Source organism: Equus asinus, chromosome 6, assembly GCF_041296235.1.
Source record: "Equus asinus isolate D_3611 breed Donkey chromosome 6, EquAss-T2T_v2, whole genome shotgun sequence".
NCBI lineage: Eukaryota > Metazoa > Chordata > Mammalia > Perissodactyla > Equidae > Equus > Equus asinus.
In genome coordinates, this window is record NC_091795.1 from 48,690,557 (window position 1) to 48,708,190 (window position 17,634).

Genomic DNA, 17,634 nt, shown 5'->3' on the forward strand with positions numbered 1-17,634 from the left:
CATCATTTACCAGCAAATTAGATTTACTGCATGATGTTTTGGAGAAAGGTGTCAATATTGTGATTCTTCCTTATGTTCACATCCTAAACCCCATTTTCACGTATGTTTGGGGGGAGAGTTGAAACATAGTTTTAATTGATTTTTATATAGTCACTTGGTGGAAGAAACATTGAAATTTACTGAGCAACTTCCCAAGATCAAAAACTTTTTAGAATTTAAGAAATCTAAAGAACCTAACTTCTTAGTCCCCCAGAATTCACTTTCTTACTGAAATGACTAGATATCTGAAGATACCAAAATTTGAAAGTGCAGATAAACAACAAAAGGATAGCTGTTTTGGTCAAAGAAATGTGGGTATTAAACTAGATACGTATACCAAGTAGATGGAAATTGGAGGTATACTCATTTTTCATGCCTGAACTGTCCTGAATTCAGAGGACTGCAGATTTTGAAGGACTTTGTAGTCAGAACTGTATGGTGGACACCATTTCAAAAAGGGATTCACAGATTTTGATATATAAACGAATGCCACCTTGATTTTCGACACCTGACTTTGGAGTACAAACTCCACCACATGTCTAAATTGTAGTGTATCCACCTTATTACTGTGGCTGTGTTTCAAAGTAACATATATTGACTGAGCATTTGCTATTTTCCAAGGACTACACTAAGCACTTTACATGCATTTTCTCCTTCAAGGAAAACTGATTGAACTAAGAGTAAGTGATGGTCATACCAATGAGGACCTATCCCTGGAATTTTAGTGACAAATATATGAACTCCAGAACTATGTTGATGTTGCTGGCACTGTTGTGGCCAAATTCTGGGCAATATGTGGGTCTACCTGATTCTGGGGAATATTCTTTATTTCATGAAACTGCTATAGGCTTGTGGCTGTTCTGATTAGGTTCAGCTGTACATAACATGGAATACAAAATAACAATGCCTTTAAACAAGGTAGAAGTTTCTTTCTCTCTCACTTAACAGAAGTCAGGAGGTGGAAAGTCCAGAGCTGGATGTTGCTCCACGGTCATTAGGGACACACATTTCTTCCATATTTCTTTTTCTCCATTCAAGTATAACTTTTTTAGGATTTCATTTTATCTCCACTATTAACTTATTAGCTATAACTGTTTCATTTTTGATAGCTGTTCTAAGGTTTAGAATATGCATTTTTAATTGATCACAATTTACCCTCAAATAATAGTATAACGCTTCGCATATAATGTAAATTCTGATAAGACAATTCCATTTCCCTCTTCTACCCTTTGAACTGTCGTTGTCCAGCATTTTACTTCTACATGTCATGAAACCTATGGTACAGTGTTAGAATTTTTGCTATAAGTAGTCAATTATCTTTTTAAAAAAATGTTTTAAATGAGGGGGAAAGTCTTTTATATTTACTCATATAGTTACCATTTCTGGCTCTCTTCATCCTGAAGTCTAAATCCAAGTTTCCACACGCTATTGCTTTTTTTATGCTGAAGAAGTTGCTTTCACATTTCTTGTAGTGCAGTTCTGCTGGCAACATTCTCTGAGCTTTTGTTTTCTTCAGCCTTCATTTTTAAAGATGTTTTCTCTAAAGATAGGATTCTATGTGACAGATTTGTATTCCTTTCAGCATTTTAAAAATGCCCTTTCATTGTCTTCTGACTTGTATAGTTTCTGATTAGAAGTGTACTCAAATTTTGTCCTTGTTTCTCTATACACAATGTACCTTTTTTCCATTGACTGCTTTTAATATTTTCTTCTTATTACTAATATTCAACAATTTAATGATGCTGTCTTTTGCAGTGGTTTTTGTGAGTGTGTGTGAATGTGCATGTTTACCCTGCTTAGGGCCCACTGAGCTTCTGAGTCTCTGGGTATATAATTTTCATCAAATATGAAAATATTTTCAGTTGTATTACTTCAAATATTTTTTCCGTCACCCTTCTCACCCTTCTCTTGTCTGGAACTCCAGTTATACATATATTAGAATGCTTGGTATTTTCCCACATATTACTGAGGCTCTGTTTTTCTCTTTTCGTATTTGTTTTCATTTTTTTACGTTTTTTTCTTCGTATGCTTTATTTTGGTTACATTCTTCTGCTATGTCTTCAAGTTTACTAATCTTTTCCTCTGAGTATCTAATCTGCCTCTGAGTGTTAATTCCATACAGTGAAATTTTTATTTTGGAAGTTGCAGTTTTAATCTCTAGAAATTCCATTTTTAATATCTTTAATTTCCCTCTTTCAGCATACAAAGCACATTTATAATAACTGTTTTAATGTTGTTGACTGCTAATTCTATCATCTCTGTAATTTCTGGCTTTATGTTGACTGAATTCTCCTGGTTATAGATTACATTTTTCTACTTCTTTATATGTCCTAGTTCTCTTGCTAGTTTCCAAGCATTTTCATGATCTTCCTGCCTACTCCTTAAGTGCTGGTGTTCCCCAGGGTGCTATTAGTGACTCCTCCTTTACTGCTGTGCATACTCTCCCTGGGTGATCTCATCCATTCCCATAGTTTCAACTACCTTCTATATGATGGCAAATTCCAATTATGTCTTCTGCTATTCAGATCTCTCTTCAGAGCACTAGAGTCATATATATATATATATGACTCTCTCTCTCTCTCTCTCTCTCTATATATATATATATCTAACTCCCCACTCCACTTCTCCACCTAGATGTCCAGAGTCATCTCAAACTCAACATATCCAAAGTGAACCCATCAAATTCTCCCTCACAAGCTGTTCAATCTCTGGTCTTCCCTAACTCAGTGAATGGCATCCCTACCTCAATCATACAAGCCAAAAATCTGAGAGTCATCCTTCTCCTTCCTTGTAGTAGATATTGTGGTTCCCCTCTTCTCAGCCTCAATTCTTCTTTTTCTGGGTAATCACCTCAATTTTCATTGGCATGTCCACATCTCCTCATCATAGATTTGGGGGAAGCTGACTCTTTCAGTGTAGAGGCAGGGCATATGTCTTTATCCTGAGATAATTAGCCTCATTGCCATCCCCTGGCCACCATTATTAGTTTATGTATAGACATATAAATCAATTCTTGAGGCTCCTGGGAAAGGAGTTTTCTCTCCTTTCTGAAAGAGTTTTCAAAAATGAGTCCCTCTTCTTGTCCCTTCTTGGACCTAGATAGTGAAACTTACAGCCACCAGAATTGTTGGCAACTGTCACTTGACCATAAAGCTAATACTAAGGAAGAACAATGAACAAGAAAGAAATGTGTTCTTAATGACATCACTGAGCTGTCGAATCATTCAGCCCTGTAGCTTGCCTTTTCACTGGACTTTCTATCTAGACAGATCAATATTGGTTTATTGGTTAAGGCAGAGTTGGGTTTTTTGCTGCTTGCAAACAAAAGCATCATAATTGATAACTTTCCTTCACCCTTCATCCCCAAACACAGGCGATTACTCACTAGGTTCTATTAATTCTGTCCCTTACATAGTGGCTGATTACTCTCAGTTCTGTCTCCTGTCACTGCCAGGGCCTTAGTTCAGGCTCTCATCTTTTTTTAAATGCATTTCTAAGATGCATATTTTTTTTTAAAGGTTGGCACCTGAGCTAACGTCTGTTGCCAATCTTCCTTTTTTTTCTTCTCCCCAAAGCCCCCCCAGTACGTAGTTGTATATTCTAGTTGTAGGTCCTTCTAGTTCTGCTATGTGGGATGCTGCCTCAGCATGGCTTGATGAGCAGTGCTATGTCTGCCCCCAAGATCCGAATGGGTGAGACTCTGGGCTGCTGAAGCAGAGCCTGCAAAGCTAACCACTCCGCCACAGGCCGGCCTCTAAGATGCATTATCTTATCAAAACTTCATCTGCTTACAGTTCTGGCATGGCTTTCCATTGCTTTCAGAAAACAGTCCACATTCCTTAGCATATTGTACAAGATTGTTCATGTTCTAAGCTGTCTCCTCTTGCCACTCCCCCCAACCCCATTCTATCACCAGCAATGCTGAACTCTTCGCTGAACCAAAATACTCTGTCTCGTGCCTCTAGCACTTTGCTCTTGCTGTCCTCCTCATCCACTCCCAATACTCTCACCCACTTCTCTCTTCCCCTTCCTCCACCAAAATACACAAACACACTAACTCCCAGTCATCCTCAAGTTCAAATGTTCTTTGAAGCTTGTCCTGAGCTTGCTCAAATCTGGGGTAGCTGTTTATCAATGCACCTGGTGTACTTTCCTATTATAGTATTTATCACACTGAGTCTGTTTATTTACCTGTCTTCTCCACACAGTGAGCACTTTGAAAACAAGGAATGTTTCTTTTACATTCTTGCATCTCTATTTCTGGGACCTAATAAAGTGCTTGAGACATAGCATACTCAATAAATGTTTTCTCAATGAATACTTATGTGGTCTGCAAGGATAAGGATTTCTGATCTTGGAACTCTCTCTTTGAAAACCTCAACTTTTCCTGCTCTAAATGTGTTTCTGATTTCTAGGCATTAAACTTTTTCTTCTAGAGTATGGGGTTCTAAGGAGGCAGGGAAAGAAAACTAAAGAGCTTGGGACAGGTTGCCTTTAGTCCTCTGGAGATCCAGTAAACGTGTCCTGCCTTTCACCACCCTCCTCCACCACCTATTCATACCTGGGTACCCAGTATGGGTGTAGACTTAGCTGACCAGCCCGACAGCATACTCAGACCTTGGTTCAGACTTCTCCTTTTGCCAAATGAAAGTCTGCCAAAATATACCCAGTAAACAATTTTCAACTTTCCACTTATCTTTTGAGCTTATACTTTATGAAATTTGTATTTCTTCAGAATTGTAGGCTTTAAAATAAATAAATCTGGACTATTTTACACTTATCAAGTAAAATATAGCGATCTTAATCCTGAACTTTACCTTTGCTGGTCTTAAAGTTAGATGTGACCAACTGAGTGAAGAAATTAACTATGGGATTCCGATAATGGTGATGTTCCTAACAGTTTTATAATCTGATTGTTAAGTTACTAGAAGAAAGTACATTTCTACAAGTCTTAGGTAAAAAGAAACCTTGAATTTAAGGCAAAGAGGATTCGCTTGCGGGAAGAGAGAGAAATGGGTATTTGTGATTCTGGATTTGTGGAAGAAAATTCAGCAGCAGGGAAGACCGAAATATTGGGAGGAAGTCAGCTATCACTGGGCACTCGTGAGCGGTGAAGCTAGGAATTGGGGGTGGAGCGAAGACGGACTAGCTAAGGGTGAGATCCCTAACAGCACCATAATACAAGAAGGGTCTTGTTCAGTAGGGTGCAGAGCGCTGAACAAGCCCTCTTCCTTAGTGCGTCGGTGACCGTAGTAACGGGGCCGGGGGGGGGGGGGGGGGGGAGGAACTTCTCCCCCTGAGCATGCGCAGTGCAGAGCTCGTGGGACGCGTCCTCAACTACAATGCATCCCTTTTTTCTTCAGCCGGAGAACTACAACTCCCAAGAGACCACTCGGCGCCCCGTCCCCGCCTCCCTCTGTGGCCCTGCCCCGTCCCCTCCCTCCAGCCCCGCCTTCCTGCTAGTCCCCTCCTCTCCCTCCCGCTGTGTGTCAGTGACCCAGAGGCGGTGTGAGGCGGAGGGACCGTCGGGGGGCGCCGCCGCCGCCGCCTCCACCTCCACCAGCAGCACCAGCCGTGCCGCGCGATCGGATTTGCCTCGAGCCCTCCGGGAGCGCACCACAAAGCGGGCCCTGCGCCTCTGCCTCTCCCCGCGGCTCCTCAGCGCTCGGTTCCGCGGCCAACTTCCCCTCGCCGGGCTCGGCCGGCTGGCGAGGAAGGCGGCGGCGGTACGCCCGGCTGTCTGCTCGCGCTCCCCGCGCACGCACACTTCACCCCCTCGCTCCGGGTCTCGGGGCCGTGCTGGGATTCCGGCCACCAGCAATTGTCCGGTGAGTGTGGCCGCCGCGCGGGAGGGATCGCGGCGGGGCCGGCGAGGGGTGCGAGCGAGGCGGGCGCGCAACTTCCTCGGCAGCTTCCCCGGGCGGCCAGCCGGCTCTCCCCGCCCGCCTGCGCGCCCCCGCGCCGGAGGCGGCCGGGAGCGGAGTTTGCGGCGCCTGCATCCCGCGCCCTCGCAGGAGGAAGCGCCTTTGTCAGGAGGCGGCCGGGCGAGCCCTCCCCCCTCCGCCTGGGAGCGAGCGCGGCGGCCAAGTCCGAGCCCCGCGCCCCGAGCCCCGCGCCCGGCCGCCGGGAGGGCAGCTCCGCGGGGGCGGGGAGGGGGAGAGAAATGAAAGAGAAACAAAGGGGGCAGTGGGCTTTTCTTTTGTTTGTGCGAATCTGGTAACTTCTTTCTCCTTCCTTACATAACGCAGACTTCCAAGTTAGTCATTCTTTTTATTGTTATGATTATTGTCATCATCTCTGCGTGTGTCTCGCATTTCCTTTCATCTCTGGGTCTCAGAGCATTTAAAAACATTAATTAATTACACCTCGGGGGCCCCTACGAAACAAGTTAATACGCTCTTTTCCCTAAGTGGGTAAACCGAGGCCCGGAAGAGCTCTCTGATTGATGGATAGGCTTGATCTTCCACCGCGCCTGCTGTCTGAGGACCTGAAAGCATTTATGAGTAAGAACTCGTTCTCCAATGTCCCGTGGAAAAGTTGAAGATGTTCATTTTACTTACAGGTTAGCTGAAGTCTAAAAGAAGTCTGAGTAACTGTTAGGTTGTTTAAACACTAATTCTTCTTAGTGTTTGAGTCGTAAAACCTCAAAGGACTCTTGAAAAATGCTTCGAGTGGGGAAAATACTGTAAATCATAAACTCACCTCAACATCTACTTTTATTTGTGTATATGCAGGTCTCTTACGAGGCAAGAGAGCAATGATGGTGCGTGGGGGGGGGGCAGAGATTTTTTCATGTAGATTTAACAGATTTTAATCAGTACACACAAGGAAATGTGTCTTGGTTTGAACAGCACCAACAACCTTCCCATTGTTTACTCATCAAACAGCAAGTCCACAAATAATTGAGCGTGCACTTTATCCATAAAGTTCTGGTTGTGCTAAGGACTGAAGCTTCAAGTGTATGAAAAGGTCATCAATTTGTTTTGGTCCAAAGGCTCGGTACTTTTCTTACTCTGCAAGATGTTATTTTTTTTTCATAGCAGCTGATCTTTTGTTTCAGAACTGGCTTTGTCTTTTTCTACGTTGAATATGTATTACTTTTAATAATTGAGGAGGAACGTGAGGGTTTTTGTTTTTTTTAATTTAGTTTGCATAATAGTGTGAATTTAAATTTTTGAATTGTGGAGAAGGTTCCATTTCTTCAGTTCTTCTGTTGCAGTTTATGATATTTTCTTTTTAACAGAAAATGTTTTCTCAAAGTGATCAGATTTACATCTTTCAAAACATTGTCCTTATGTTGTACAGATACAGCATATGAATTCCTGATGTTTTTTATTCACGCCAACAACCTCTTCTGGAAGAAAATACTTTGAGAATAAGTTTGTTTATTTTGGTAGTTGAACCAAACTGGAAGGCACGAAAAATTTAAATCAAGCATCATTTCTACTAGTTGTTTCCTGAGTTGAATAATGATCAGAACTGTAACTAACAATGAGTGCTTTCTTATTCGAAATTCTCTTGAATTTTATATTATATAGTTGCCCCCATATTTTAGATTCTTGTGGTTCCATCAGAAAAGGAAAGTGAGACATTTATTTTGATTTTTCCCCCCAGTCCTCTAACTATCCCCTTTCTGTTGTATGTTAAAAGAGATCTTGCATTTAAAACACACAATTGGAAAATAGAACTATTAAGTGTGTGGAAAGTTGCGTGTAGTGCAGTGGTTATAATGCCTCATCTAATAAATTTACAACTTTCAAAGAGAAAACTGTCACCTAGGTTTTTGTTAGTGTTATAGGAGGGCTGTAACGTAATAATAGTAGTATTTACTGACTTAAACAAAAGTGAGCTGAAAATTGTGCCTTAGTGGTAGATTTGGAGGGGAGGGAGCAAAATCTGTGCTCTCTTTAAAATTGTCAGTTAAGTGACCTTACAGTTGGTGATGTGGAACTTTTTCTGTAGCAATTAGAAACGTGATTTACCAGAGGCATTTGTACTTTAAGGAAGCTGCGAACACAATGTCTTTGCTCAATCACTGGAGGCCAAAGGCAGAAGTTAGTGTTGACTGGCGAAGGCTGGCATTGCACGTTTCCTAACTTCTTGGGGAAAAGGAAATGACTGAAAAGTACAGGGCAGGGGGCTGAGTCTAGTACTGCTGACCGCTGCTGAGGCAAGTTTCAGGGGGAAGCCTAAGTATGCTTCCATTTGACTTGGTTTCAGCTTCCTTTCAGGTTGTCAAAATGTCACATATATTAAGAGTTGTGTCATTTTAGAATATGCCTTATTGTGGTTGTCCAGTAGGTCAAGTGATAAGGACTATAATAGTCCTGCTTTGTGAACAACTATTTTCAGACTGAAGCTTTTGTAGCTGATAAAGATTTTAAGCCAAAAGACTTAGAATTGGAAACTGTCTAACATTCTCGCATACATACATCTTACCATGACACATCAATATAGACCTATCCTAGTATTTATTATATCAGAAAGGCTTATATGGATTATTTTATTGCATATATTTTGAGTATATATAGTACTGTATATTAAAATTTCATAACGACAAGGATATGATGGCACTGAGACAGTTCTAGGAGTTTCTTTGGAAAAAGCATCTTATTCCAAAATTTACATTTATATGTCTTTTAATTGAGAATAAAACAAATTTAAGAGCCAGTGGAAAAAGGAAGAAAATCAACAGAATGAAGGAAGCCCGATGAAGATGTTTTTAAGGAGTACAATGTTAAAGATTCCTGGCAACATAATTATACAAGGGACAGAATTCTAGCTAAAGCCTATAAACAGTGAATTCCATTTAGCACTTTCTGTTTATAGATTTCTAGCCATCTTTTCCAGATTCCCTCTAATTATATCATGCGGAAAAGTAAATAGAAATCATTCTTTCAGAGGATTTGGTTTGTTGGAGATTTTTTTTACACATGTGGTAGTGGGTGTTATTGTTGTTTTCTTTGAGTTTGACCCCTGCCGGAGAACATTTGTCCCAGACTAATGTGTGGGAACCTCAAAACAAGAAATATTGGTCACTGAAAGAACTAGATATAATTTCAAGTTATATCACTAGCTTTTTCTGTTATCTTGGAAGACCACTTCTAATAATTTTTTCTTCCGAAGGTTGAAAATAATTGCCTAACCTATTACATTTAGTAGGTCCTACATAATATTTGCTGTTGTTGCTGAATGAATTTGCAATTAATAAAGAGAAAGCACAAGATTTCCTGAGTGACTGTCAGGAAATTTCTGATTTTTTTTTTCTTTTTAAATAGAAATAAGTCATTGAAACACAGGAACATCTGATTAGAGCCTTTCAATTAGCATAGCTTCCTTCGGAAATAAATTTAGAGGAAAAGAGGTTCATCAGGTAATTTAAGAGAAGTGAATTGTAAATGAGTCTAAGAAGACCTGATTATTTTTTCAGAATGCTGTACAAGATATTTTAGATTTTTTTTGCCACAGTAAACTCCATTTCAGAGAAATAGAGTTCTACATAGTACTCCTTTTATCACTCCTGTAATACCCCCTGTAATACTTTTATATACCTCAAAATACCATTTTCAGAAAAATAGAATATGTTGCTGGTGCCTGTAAATGGGAAAATCCTGACATTTGTCATCTCCCTGTTAATCTTGACCCTTCATGTAGTTTAAAGAAAAAGTTTTTAATTCAATACACATGTAACTTACTTCCTTTTCAAAGAATTTATTGCTGATTTTTATTTTATAATTAACCTCTTTGGATGTTGCTAATTCTAAAAATATGGAGTACCCTCAGTTTCCTACCATCTTTCACAGTTTCTTTTTCTATTATTTTTTTGGCTACAATTTGCTTTTCCCCCTAAGTTGTCTAAAATAAGCTAAGAAATGTTTAAAAATACTTGACGAGAAATATAGTCGGTAATTTATTATGCTAAATTTCAGCTAAATTTCAACACACGGGGTGCGTTGAATCTGTTTAGGAGATAGAAGTACACGGATTTGAAGTGGACTCAAGTAGGAATAGCAGATAGATTTCACCTTGGGTACCAAATCTGATTGCTTGGTGGTGGCTGCCTGGGGTGTTATGTTTAGAAAACTGGGAGTCCCAGTTCAGATTCATCAGAAAAGAGTGCTGTGATTACCAATTTCTGCTTGGTGATACCCTAAATCATCTGGCTAATGCCCCCTTTTTCCTTAAAAATAAGGAGCAAAATAATAAAGTAATGAACTATGTTCATGTGTGGCTCTTTAACTGGCTTAGAAGGCAATTCAAAAAAAAAGTTCCAAAAATGTTTTGAGTAATGCTAGTTTGTTGAAATAAGTGTATAGCACTTGGTGGCAGTGGACTTTTGGCATGAATGCCAAATATTCAATTTACTGGATGCCTTTTACATGTCTAGATGCTGATCTCACACAATTAAAATCTCTGCCTTATGGTCTTTATGTTTAATAACAAGACAAAGACAATAAAGTAAATAAGTAAAATATTTCATGTTTTAGGGACAAATGACCTGGCTTCTTCAATAAATAAATAGCAAGAAATAAGGCGGGGGGATTATAAGATTGAAAGAGAGACTTAAGAGGCATATCCCCCAAATGCAATGTATGGACCTTAGTTAGATCCTGCTTTGAGCAAACTAACTGTAAAAAGACAGTTTATGAAAAATTGGGAAAATTTGGACATTGGATATTTGATAAAAAGGAATTATTAATTTTTCTAGGTGTGATAATGTATTATGGTTTTTGAACAAGAGTCCTGACCTTTTAGAGATATAATGTACTTATGAACTAAAATATGATGTCTGGATTTTTGCTTTATAATAATTTGGAGGGGAGAGGAGCATAGATAAACAAGATTGGTGATATATTGAAAATTGTTGAAGGTAGATGATGGATACATGAGATTTCTTATATTCTCTCTCTACTTTTGTGTGTGGGGGAAAATTTCCATAATGAGCAGTTTACACACACACACAGACGCACGCACTCATGCACATACATATGAAAATAAAGCAGAGAAGGAGAAGAGGGAATATGTGGCATGTGAGTATGGGATGGGAGGAGGATATGGAAAAGACCTCATTGAGAAGGTGATAGATACTTGAGTAAATACCTGAAGGAGATGAAGGAGTAAGCCTCACAGGTAATCCTGGGGCAATACATTCCAGGCAGGGGGAACAGCAAGTACAATGGCCCTGAGATAGGAACCTAACTAGAATGCAAGAAGCTCCAAGAAGACCAGTGTGGCTGCATTCAAGTGAGAGAGAGCAGCAGGAGATAAAGTCTGAAACATAAAGGGAGGGTAGAGGAGACCAGATTCTCTAGGACCCGGTTGCCCATCCTTGCTTTAAACTAAGGATGTTTATTTTATACACTTATTCTGCTTTAGTTTCTCTGGAAGTTGTGCACTTATTTTAGCAATACTAGAGTTACTCAGAATATTTTTGGAATTTTTTTTTAATAAGACTTTAAGAGCCACATGTGAAATTAGCTCATTACTTTATTATTTGCTCCTTATTTTTAAGGAAAAAGGGGGTATTAGCCAGATGATATCTCATTTTATTTATCAGATAGGACTCAAAGGATTTTGACAGAAAGAAAATAGGAAATAACTTCAGGCTATTTCCAAAAATCAGATCCACCTGAGAAGGCAATTACTGTTTCTAAAAATGAGATCCACCCTTAGACTAAATAGGAGTTTTAATAATGTTCTGGACAGTTGTAGCATCATTTGGAAGAAGGATATAACCTCTGAGAGTGACCAATATGGAAAAGACTATGCTCATTTTGAATTTAAGTTCTGTCTGTTACATTAGAACACATACACATACACACAAGACCATGCATATTTCTTAATACCCAAGTTAAGTACTCAAGGCAGTCATTGCAGATGAGTTGCATTTGTGTCGTGCATTCAAGACTGGAGAGATGGCATTTATGATGTAATGAAATTGTATAACTTGTTGCTATGGCATATGCTTGAGGAACTGAAAGACTAGCGCACGTTTAGTGTGTTAGAGATGAATCTGGCTGTCAAGTCTTGTATTCATGCTTCAATTCTCAGATTAGTAATTGTTTCAAGAACATGCTGATTTCCCATAAAGAAGTGTTTTTAAATCTTTATTGTTAAAATTGTCAGAAAATTGGATCTTGTCATCCAAATGTTTGAAAGCCCCCCCGCAATAAAAAACCCTCCATAATGGATTTTTGAAATCTTCTACTCATAGAATGATATACATGTAGAGATTATGAGTTTTGAATGATTTTATTCTAGTACAGTTTTTATAGGAGTAAGTTTTCCAACTTGAGAAACTAAACTTATTTTTACTGATCTTTACTGATAACATTGAATAAAGAAGACCATTCTTTTTCTAGTTAATTATGCTTAATGGGATAGCACAATGTTTTCTTTTGTATGTTTAACCAATAATATATAGAATTTAATGGAATTGAGTAGAATTTGTGAAATTTTACTTATAATAAATTGCGTAAAATGACCACTAAGAATATAAGTATGTAACTGTATAAGGAATACTTTAGCAAAGCTTCCTATTTTAAACACTTTTCAGAAAATTGTTAGGAATCTAGTTCTTTAATTCACACAGTTTTTTCCCTTTGGTGTTTGTGTATATATATTTATACGTGTGTATGTGTTTGTATGTATGGATAAATAGATAGCCAGACTCTTTCTTCATATACGGCACTTACTATCAGGATTGAGCTGCTAGCAAGGCTGGAATGTGTTTTAAACACTAACTTATTAGCATGGAATACAGAGTCCATGTTTAATTCCTGGGCTTTCCATTAACTCTGAAAGTCTTTAACAAGCTGTCTTTGATTCATCTGTAAAATAAAAGTGGCGGTAATTTTCATAAAGGACTTTGAAATTCTATGATGGTGACCATACTGATGTGTGGCTCATTTTAGGAATAACTTTCAGTCTGTTGATTTAGTGGTAAGATTATGAATCTGTTTTTCATTTCCATTTTTGTGGAATAAATAAATAATTTGAAATGGAGGAGGAAGAGAAAGGGAGGGGAGGAGTAGGAGCAAGATAAGGAGGGAAAGAAAAAATTGGCTGTCACAAAATAGTAAATGTGACCATGTTAATTCTTGTAACTTGGATCTACTTAAATGTCCATGACCTAATGAACTAAGACTCAAATTTATAAATTAAGTAAAGAATACTAATAATATTACAGCTTCCACTCAAGAAAAAATGTTGCTTTGCAAAAGGGAGATCTTATATTACATGTTGACTTAAACATTATAACCATGATAAAGCCTATACTTAATTTAGGAATTATTAAGGATGATGATTCATAGTAATTAAGAATTATTTGAAAATTTAGTCTATTACTTAAGTTCTGTAGATTTTTGCAGCCTCAGGTTCCAGGTTATTCTTTTCAGCTTGTGCATTGTAGATTCTCGTATTCCACATCCCTTTCTCTCTCTCTCCCTTTCATCTCTTCATCACTCTGCCACTGGCTCAGTTTATCTTCCTTTTCCAGCTTTGGTTAGTGCTCATTACTCTTCCGCTGTGTTTTCTACATTTGTCTGCCACTTTTCATACTTACGGAGTGGGCTTGGAATGAATTAAGGGCCTTAAAGAAGTAACATGTAGATGGCAAGTACAACGCTTTTCCTATTTGTGTCTTACTTACTTTGCTTCTTTTTATCTTTTCTTGCCCCTTTTTTGGTATGTGTGTTCTGGTGGAGAGATGTTGTATTCCATCAGCTAGACACTAACAGAGGACTGTGACCTACAGGATGCAATATGTTTTGATCTGAATAATGTAGGAAACAGTAATAATCTCATTGATTTGAAAGCTCATCTCATGAGTTAATCCTGCATCCATCGAGAACATATATCTAAACTAGTAAAATTTGGTAGAAGAATTAACAGCCTAGTGGAATTTCAAAAGCTATTTTCAGCTCTTGTGTATGTTGTTGTCTTTTCCAAAAATGTCAAACCATCAGGGACTTCATCACTGTAATAATAATCAATCATAAATAGTCTTGGGGTGTCTGGACTTCTGTTAAGCTTCTTTGTGACAGTCAAGAGGAAAGGGTAAAAAGATCAGCAATGTGGTGAAGTTTATAACTTCTCCTTTCTTCAATGGAATGAATTTTGAGTGACTGGCTCTGATTTTTTGCTAGTTGGTAATGCTCATTGTAGTGTTAAATGTATCAGTTGGCTTAGTTTTTAGAAGGCAAAATGAAGTTTAATTTTATTTATTTATTTATTGTTTTTTGGTGAGGAAGATCGTCCCTGAGCTAACATCTGTGCCAGTCTTCCTCTATTTTGTATGTATGTGGGATGCCAGCACAGCATGGTTTAATGAGCAGTATGTAGGTCCATGCCCAGGATCCAAACCAGTGAACCCCAGGCTACCGAAGCAGAGCATGTAAACTTAACCACTAGGCCACCAGGCTGGTCCCTGATTTTATTTTTTAACAACTGAAAGCAGTTGGAGGTGCTTTATTGGTTCTTCAAAACCTTAGTGTTGTATCCCTTGTTCTGGGCAGGTACTATCCACGGTACTTCATGTTCCTCTGGGTTTACTCCAGATTTAATGAACTGCATGTACTAGAAGCACTAAATTCTGATTTTCTTTAATTTTAAACTATAGTTAACATAATGGATTTTTCCTTGAATTATTTCTCACTACCATACTTTAAATTTACCAAAGGACCAAAACGTCCAAATTATAAAAGTTTATCATTCATGTGAAAATGTGTTAAATGTATGTCTTTTGTAAAGTACTGACTGCTTCTAATTAGAAGCCACAGTCCTATAGACAGATGTCATATATCTGAAAGCTTTTTAAATTTACTTACTGCTTTACTGTAATTTTTATTAAAAATAGGATGGTTCAGTCTGAACTGTTCTGTCAGTTCACTGAAGGAACAAAGAATTTGAGGTGGTCTCTTAAACTGTTCAACATACAGCAGATCTATGATTTCAGTGATACCAGACCTTTTGTCAGTTTATCACTGACACTTACTCAACAAAAAAAATCACATTTTGCTAAAGCTTCTTGCTTGTGTCTTTTTTAGAAATGACATGCCAGTTTATTTGCAGATAATTTAGCTCTTAAAGACCAGACTTTTAAGGCTTTAGCCAGAATTTGCCTCCTGAAGCTGTTTTTAAAATGGCTTCCAAAAAGGATTTGCTAGGTTTCAGACCTGAGTAGGCTGTTAATGATTCAGTATGCCCCCTCATTCTCCTCCTCCTTCTTAAATTGAAAGCTCCTTCCTAGCGTCTAGGTGCCCTGAGTCATCATGGCTAAACTCTATAAAGAAGAATTGGAACATGGAAAAACTCACCATGAAGTAAAATTGTCAGAAAACCACGTGAGTCAGAGATCATTCATTGATCACAGTGATACAACCTAGAGGTTGTGGGCTTCATTTAAATCTTTGAATGTACTTACATGTAAGTCTTTATTATAGAACTTGTGAATTTTGAGGACTTGTTTATTCCCAGGTAAACATTAATGGGTTTGATTTTTATCTATTATATGAAAAAGATTTTATATTTTTTTAGTGAATAAATGTATCAGAGAGGAGAAGCAGGATGATTCAGGATAAAAACCACTATGCCAGAAGTCAGAAGATACAGAGTTCTGGTCTGTTTATTTAGTATGTGCCTCAGATATTTCACTTTACCTCTCTGGGCCTTAGTTTCCTTATCTTCACAAGAAGATCAGCAACAATATGAGAGCACTCTTTGGAACCAACCCATGGCAGATATTGCTAATAGCTGACCCCACACCAGCTTCAGACTACTTTTTGATACAGCGTTGTCAGTAGTTATATGGTTGGCTTTCTAGATGAAATCTGTCATCTTAACCTTATAAAGTCTCTTCCCACTCCACGATTCCATGACTTTAAATGATTGGCCTGTAGAAAGTCTCTTTCTTCTTTCACTTGTTGCTGTCTCTTCAAGAAGAAAGACCTGGCCACCCACTTCTCAAACAATTGGCCGTGAAAGCCCTAGGGGTAACAGCGGAACATTGCCTCATGTAGCACCGGAAGGTGAGAGGATGGCGCAGAAAGACAGGGCAGGGTTCTGCTGTGCTGTACACAGGGTCTTGAGGAGTCGCAATCCACTCCACAGAATTAACAACGAACTGTCTCTTCACATTGAGCACTCAGGGTTGAAACTTACTGTGTAAATTTAAGATTTCTTTTTAGTCAGGGATAGCATGTTTATGTTTCATAGAGTACTATAGACTGAATGTTTGTGTCCCCCTAAAATTCATATGTTGAAACCTAATCCTCCATATAATGGTATTTGGAGGTAGGGCCTTTGGGAGATGATTAGGTCATGAGAACAGAGCCCTCATGAATGAGATTAGTGACCTTATAAAAGACCCCAGAGAAATCCCTCGCTCCTTGTGTCACGTGAGGACACAGCAAAAAGATGGCTGGCTGTGAACCAGGAAGCAGGCCCTCACCTGACAGCAAATCTGCCAGTGTCTTGATCTTGGACTTCCTAGTCTCCAGAACTGTGAGAAAAATCTCTTGTTTATAAGCCATCTAGTCTATGGTATTCTCTTAGAGCAGCCAGAATGGACTAAGACATACTGTGATGTTAAAAACAAATGATTGGAGAAAATTTGTGGGGACACTTAAAATTTCAAATGGAGTGAAAACAAATCAAAATGCTCAGTGATAACTTGATTTAAACTCATTTCAGCTCCTAAATGTTTCTATGGCAAAAACCTTAGGTTGGAGAAGTTCAAAGTGATATCTGCTTGGAGGGGCCATAGTGAAGCAGAATGAGTACTAGATTGAGAGACAAGAGGCCTGAGTCTAGCTCTGCAAACTGTTTTTAACCTGGTTAGTGTCTTCGTCTATGTAAAGGTATCAGACCAGTGCTTTTTAAACATTAATCTATTATGCCAGTTATCTGGTGATCATATTAAGATGAGTATTCTGTTTCGGTAAGTCTAGGTGGGCCTTGAGATTCTGCATTTTTAACAAGCTCCCAGGTGTGCTACTGCTGTGTGCCATGGACTACGCTTTACGTTATAAAAGTACTGTGATGGCATGAGGCTCCTTCTGGCTGGGTCTTTACATCTTAACGCCACTTCTTTCTCTCCAACTCTTTCACATCAAGTTTCATTAAACTTGTTTTGGAAGCCTCTTTTTCATAGATTCATTCCCGATTTTCTCAGTCTGACACCTCCTTTCATTTTGCTGTTTTTCCCTTTCTAAAACCAACTTCATAGGTGGTCATTCAAGTTAGAGGTAAAGTAGTATAAGAGAAAGAGGCATTGATTTGAAGAAAACTGGACTCAGATTAGCAGATCTCCCACTGATTAGCAGCTCTGATGCCTTGGGCAGTAGACTCAGTTTACTTAACCTCTCAGAGCTTTGACTACCTTCCTAGTAGAGTTGTTGAAAGGAAGAGAAATAATATATAAAGCCCTCAGCACAGTGTCAAGCATGAGGTAGGTGCTCAAAAATCGGAAGCTATTTTCATTATTCTTATTGGCATCCTGATTTGGTTGTGTAGAGGAGAAAAAAAAGAGGGAAAGATCTGTCCCAGCCCAGGACCTCCCTCACTTGTGCCACATTTAAAATTTCAACTGCCTGC

General features: G+C 38.7%; 1 protein-coding gene across 2 annotated transcripts in view; it reads left to right on the forward strand.

Moving 5' to 3' along the window:
* The first annotated feature begins 5,518 nt into the window (after positions 1 to 5,518).
* The window catches only part of PELI1 (pellino E3 ubiquitin protein ligase 1), a 55,511-nt gene continuing 43,395 nt past the window's right edge, over positions 5,519 to 17,634 (forward strand). The window contains exon 1 of one of the 2 annotated variants that reach the window (XM_044772561.2): positions 5,519 to 5,867. The gene's annotated coding sequence lies outside the window, so the exon portion shown is untranslated. The remainder of the gene's footprint in view (positions 5,868 to 17,634) is intronic. The other variant, XM_070512716.1, reaches the window with a different exon arrangement.